Below are 6846 nucleotides of genomic sequence, written 5' to 3' on the forward strand. Positions count from 1 at the left end.
CTCATATTCTCTTGCTCAACCAGAAAATGAGGCAAAAGGCCAGTGAAATAATAGTAACAGCAGTAATAATATTGTATATTTATATGGTGCCTTTCATCTCCCAGATTTCCACACTGCCGTGTCTAGCTGACTGCAGATACAATAATCACTTCACTCACCACCGACGTGGAACCACCCTTGGCAAGGCCATGGCAGCTGTCAAACAGCACATTAAGAATTACTGCTACAATTCGAAAGATCACGAGGGCATTTTTGAAACAGGTAAAGTGTATTTTAATGGGGGAGCTTTGTATTTGTCCATATTGCTGGGGCTATGTCAAGTTCTCTCATGTGTTTCTCTCCTCTGGAGGGGGACGGTGTTCTGTTTTTTTTTTTTGTTTGTTTTAAGACTTTGGTTATTGAAAAGTTGGCAGGTGAGCCAAACTTTTTAACTGTTCCTGAGAAGAAATTTAATGGGCCTCAAGTGACCATCTGATTATCCCTTACTGTTACCTTACTGAATCCTTACACTTTTCTTTTGATGTTACCTAGGCAAGAACCAGCCAGCTCTGACACTGCCACAGGTAATGAACACGCTGAAATCCCAATGGTGGAAGATGCAGAGAATGTACTAAATTCTGCCTGTGTGGAAAAACTGAAATAGTAAGAAAATCCTCAGCTGAGGTAGGGCCTCCCTGGTGTCTCTCTCTGTGGAAACTCTTTTTTTTTTTTTTTTGAACACAAAGAACGTGAGGTTCTTTTGAAATGAGATGGGGTGGGGGTGGCGGGGAGGAGTTCCCCCCACCATGTGAATCTACCACCTTTTGTCTACCAGTAAGTGATATGAACATCTTTGTGCAGTTCGGTAACCAGTGTTATTCTGTGTGTTATTGCCTACTGTGTGTTCTTCTCTAATGACGCTGTTTTAACATTAGTTAGAATGACTTAGGTGGATAAACCTATGGTTTGGAAAACACTGTGGGGCTATAGGTGCTGTATCACTGTAGGCTTCTATTAAATACCTGGTATCCAGACAAAGAATCATCCAAAGACACTCACAGATGTACAATGTAAGTAAAACTGGAGGGAATGCCAATCAGCCTTTCTCCTCGTGACTAGTACTACAGAGTTTGTATGTTCTAGGTCTAGGTAAACTCCCAGATGAGGAAGGAATGAGGCAGAAACAAGGCAAAGGCAAGAATAACTCACTTCCCGGGCTCAAGTTACCAACAAAAGCATGAAAGCCTCAGCCTGTAGTATAAATTATGACCTATCAACTCAACCAGAGTCATAATAAGAAGGGAGGAATCAGATGAGTAAGGCAATAGGGGAAAAGCAAATACTGTGAGTAATGGCAACAAGAGGTTAGTTCCCTAGAAGTTGTCTAACCACATTAGATAGCACAGCTTAGTGACTGAGTCTGGGCCCAGCGTCTAGAGAATAAATCAAATGGTTTTTTGTTGTTGATAAAACATTTTCTCCACAGCAGATGGATTTAATATTTCCTGGATCCATACTGTTTAAGACTTGGAGTGGGGATGCTTTTCCAGGATTGCATTATTGATGGCTTTGTTTCTAAGGGATGCAAACTCAGAGTTCTCCTAGGACTTGTTGCTATAAACTGTTAAGCAAGTATTTTTGTCTCTTTGTTCCCTCACTCCATTTGTTGACTTATGTGTTTGCTCCTGATCCACTTCACTTCTCTGGGACAAGTTAATTCTTCCCACTCCTACTGCTACTTGCTTCTCTTCCCTGCTACTACCATACCTCTCAGCTGTCTGTGTTGTGAGGATTTGCCCAGATTTTGCCAGGCAGATACTGGCGGCACTGAGCTCCCCACTCTCACTGTGACAGCTCCGTTCTTCTCCAACTATCTCCCAAGTTATTCTTTGCCCAAAGCAGGAAGAACGGCAGAGCATTCCCAAAGTGCAGTATTTTTCTGAAGGGTACCTCCCAAAATAAGGCTCTTTAAAGCAAGTTCTGTGTATAGCTACGTCTAGTTGGTACATAAATACGTGCGGCTCCCTCAAGATCATGTAAATTCATAGGTATCAACATGCTAAGAGGTATAAAGTGATATGTTGTCAGCTTCTGAGCTGAGTTGTGTTGTTTTTATGTGAGTCAAGCATCTGTCCAGGGCTCTTGAATGAAAGAGAGAGAATGTTTCTGGGCTAACTCACCACCACAATGCTTTTTCACATGTGAATTGTCATTCAGCCATGTCTTATCTTTCAGCTTTGTCAGATGATATGGGATTTGAAACAGACTTGAGCAGTATAACCTTTCAGTTCTGTGAATAAGCTGTAGGGAGCTCTGTCTTCTGTGCTGTGAGCCTGCCAATTTAGGCTCCTTGCTGACCAGTTTACACTCTAATCAAACATGAAATTCAAACTGTCTAGGTCAGAGAAAGTTTTTTGGCAAGTCTAGTTGGGAATGTACAGTAGACCAGCCACTACAGAGACCTAGAAGTATTTCAAGAAGGTAGTCAAAGCTAACTTGATGTTAATATGTGTGTGTGTATATATATATGTATGTATCTTCAAATGGACAAAATTAACTCCCAGACAACTGGAGCGACTGGGAATACCCAAGACTGGCTATGTACATGAGAGCTGCCCTACTGTCCCAAAGAGAAATGTAGCATTCCCATTCCTATCAGCTCTGATGTGGAAAGCAGTTATTTTAGATGTCAGGAGGACAGTGGCTGGGAAGACAGGACAGCTTTGAATGTGAAGAAAATACTTTTCCAAAACGGTCCATGACTGGCTGTGAATCCTTCAAAACCAATTTTTACGCAGAAGGTATAGTGATTACGTATAAGTCAAGCAGTGAGTAAAGATTCTTTATAAAGTACCCTAATAGTTTTTTTAGGACATCTACTGCTTTCCTGTTGAGACAAAGTTTGTATTATATTTTTTCATCAAAAATACTTAGACAATTAAGAAGCAAGATTCTCCTACAATGCTTTTGCTGTCCTTCAGTTATATGAAGGGGGAGAGGACTACAAACATTTCTGGGTAACATAAAAATTTAGCTGTTAGTGATCTTTTTTTTTTTTTTAACTAACTCATTAAGTGTAGCTGAATTTAATTTCTTACTCAGACTGTAAATCTTTCCTCTCTGTCTATCTCTATCCCACTTCATCTTACTTCAGCACTTCCTGCTAGGTATATGTGGTGTTCACAAGACAGTGTTATTCCACAATGACTAAGTTGTCCTGAAGTGTGTTATGGTTTAATAACAACAGGAATTAGGTTTGCTGCTACCAAAACCATTTTATTATGACACATCCAAAGACATAAAACCCTCTTGTGCAATAATAAAGGAAAAAAAAGCTCTTTCCATCCACTTGTACAAAAGAAGCCTCAAGAGATTAGTACCATAATAAGAAGAAAACAAACATGATTCAGTTTAGAAAAATGTAGCTAATATGTCTAAAGGAAAATGCAAGTACTTAATCAGACAAAGAGAAATTTGGGAAGCAGTATTATTGGACATGACCTGTGATTAATGGGGAGACAGAAAATCAAATATTAAATAGATAATTATGCTTTCTGCTGAGATGGCACTACCGTCGTGAGATTTGAGGTATCATATTCAGTTGTGTGTATTCCAGTTGGGTGGAAGATGTGAATGAGTTGGTGAAGATTAAATGACCTTAAAAATAATCAGATGAGGAAGTTTTAAAAAAAAGGGGTGGGGCAGAGGGAATAGTTAATAAGAAAGCAGGTATTGAGAATTTGGCTAAGTGGTGGCACAAGGAAGTGTGAAGGAGCTCAAATATACAAAAAGCTTAAGAGGGAAGAGGAACCACACAATGCAACGTGAGGTTGAATCTGAAAGTGAGAGAAAAGAAAATTTTGGGTCAACTAGAAAAAGAGGACTGGAACATCTCAAGACTTCCTTTTTTTAAAAAAAAAAAACACCTTCATTTTATTTAAACCAAACACATTAAAGTGCTGGGAAACATTAGACTAAACAACTTGATTAACAGTTGGGCAGGAGGCAGGGAGAAGGGATAAGAATGGAGAAATTAGGTCAGTCTTATACATCTCTAATTTCAGGGCTGATTCAGTCTCATCTCACTAATGTGCTTGGGGTTATCTTGCCTGAACGTCAGTGGATCGAAAGGTTGGGTCAAGTTTAGAGAAGTTTAACTGAGTTCTCTCATAGAAGTGCTGTGAACCTTTAAACTGGGGCAGATAAGGGCTTGCTGCCTCTGGAAAGCTTCCTAGCTACTCAAAGGTTTGAAACATGGGGTAGAACTTCCTCTCATCATCAGCCCTTTCAGTCTTAGGCAACTAAGAGCTATACCCTCAAGGCTACTGTGGATGCTGAGTTAAGGCTACCCTATTTAGTTAACCAAGGTAAATCTGTAACGTACAGTTACAAAAGTAAGCACAAGCTTCCTTCTGTTTTGTCTCTGTGCCCACTCTGGCTCAGTGTCAGAGATGAAAAAATTTGAAGTTACGTATTATTGATAATAAAGTGTTAATGGGATCTTTTCAGGCCTTACAGTGAAAGGTTCATTTTGGTTCACTTATTTTCTCCAGCCTGTTTGCACAGCTTTCCTTATTATGCAGGGTATCAGAAAAAAGTGCTAATATTTGAGAAGTTTTCTGCTTGCTTGTGACCTCTGTTTCACCTGAGTAGGAGCCACGGAGATATACAACCAAAAGTTTTCAGGAGCCTCCAGAGCACAGGAACTGAGCCACATGACCTGCAAGTCTCCCGGTCAGTGGCCTTCATACGGGCCGACACGGAGGCAGACGGGAAGTGAGAGTTCACTGAGAAACAACACATCCGCGTCGGTGCGCCGAGGTGCGGGATGCCAGCCTGAATTCCTGACGTGTTAGCGTTTGAGCCGCAGGCTACTGCCAATGGCTCTCCGGCCAAGCCAGGCCAAACAAAAAGTTCCTCTTGAATGTTAAAATTAGAAATAAGATATTACTCAGTTGGATATCACAATAGTAGCAGTTGCTCACACTTACTCAGAATTGTTCTAACAGGTTTAGGGCTGACTCCATCCCTTCCTTTCCAGAGGGTGCAGGACTTGACCCTATTTTTTGAACTCTCACCATTCTCTTCTAATGCAGTAGGCTACAGTACTGCACAGTGTGGAGTCCGTAACAATGAAACAGTGATGCTTTGTTTCCTTGAACTTCTTAAGAAACAAGGGTCAATTTTTAATAAAAAGCCTGTTTTGACAGTGAGTGCTTTGACACCCTCAGGTAGATGCATCTATTTCACTTACATTTGTCTGGGGACAGGGATGTAAAGAAAGGGGACAAGCAGACTGGGGAAAACCGGTCAGCAGAGCTTGGTGTACTATGCAGTTGTCTAGTATAACAAACAAATGACTTAGAGATGGGTAATATCCTAAAGTTTCATGTTTGTAGCACAGAAGGACTCTCTGTTCTGTTTGTAGCGCAATAAAAAACTCTTCATGAGCGAAAATAATTGGTACTAACATGCAGGACTTTGAGAAGAGGCAGACAGAAGGACAGGACATACCCATACAGCACCTGGTTCCTTGTTTTGTTTTCTCTTAGTTTCAGTTCTTTGTTTCTCCAGCATTGGTTACATACCTAATACTACAGATCTTTGATGTAGAAGGCAGGAGGATCTGCAGTTTGAACTAAAAAGCTGGCCTTCAAGCTGAGACTATAATGACTTTGTGTTGTAGATGGGCTTGTCCCAATGGGAGAACTATGACATGCACAAAAAGAAAACTTCGCTCTTCCAGAGTTCAATTCTTTTAGTTTAGATTAATGAAAAAAGGGTGGTGCATCGCAGCAGAGCTTGATTTGTCTGTCACTGTGGAACAATGAGCAATTAAGGCTACATTATTATCTGAACCTGGCTTGGCCAGGGTTCTCTGCAGCTGCAGACTTGAGAGCAACATTAGAACTGGCTCTATTAGATATGACTGCAGTGGGAGTTTATAGGATGGGGAGGGGTGATTGTTAACTTGAATTGCATACTTCTGGGTTATTTTTTCTTTTATTGTTGGTAATGAAATTCTTTTTCTTGCTAAAACTTAGGACTGCTCTCCAGTCAGCGGCCTGGGTGTGTAGTGGGGACTACGCTACGCTGCCTGCCCACCATGATAATAGCTCTCTCGTGTCATGGCTGGCATGCTTCCGTGCATGCATGATCATAATTTTTTTGCCATTGGGTGAGACTTCTAGATCAAAGAGGTTTATGAGCAGAACCTCCAATGTGTTTGAGGTTTGCCCATCACTGCACGATACTTCCCAAGAGCACATTTCCTCATTAAAAAGTAGCCAGACTTGTTCCTGACTGCATTATGGTTAGTTTTGATTCAAGGCTGCCTCCAGAATCAATGGGAGTGTGCTCTTGGAAAGTACTATACAGAGATGGGGAAACCTCAAACATTTTGGAGGTTCAGTTTGGAAACCTCTTTGGTTTGGAAGTCCACCAAAAGCATGTCATGAGATGGTTAGAAGGCTGGGTGGGGTTTACGTCTGAGGATAGAGTGCAAAAGTGAGAATTGTTTAGCTTGGAAGGAGAAAGGGCTAGAGAGCATGTGAGTGAGGTGTTTAAGAAAGATACCGTGAAAACTAATCCACTCCTCAAATTAACATTGCTCCCTAATATGAGAGCAAGGGGTTAGTTAGTGAAAATGAAACAGGGAAAATATTTCAACGTGAACCATTTAACTTAGTCCTGATCTATAAAGGCTGTAGGCAAGCAATGGATACAAACAGCACAATTTATCAGAAATAGGGCTGATTTTGAGACTTGTGTGCCCCTAAGCAAAGTTTTCTCTCTGTCTGCCTCCTTGTCTCCTCTGCGTGACTTGTTTATGAAGGTTGTAAGTAAATTAGAGTGGAGAATCAGTCC

The sequence above is a fragment of the Anser brachyrhynchus genome (assembly GCF_964034855.1).
Source record: "Anser brachyrhynchus genome assembly, chromosome: 14".
Lineage (NCBI taxonomy): Eukaryota > Metazoa > Chordata > Aves > Anseriformes > Anatidae > Anser > Anser brachyrhynchus.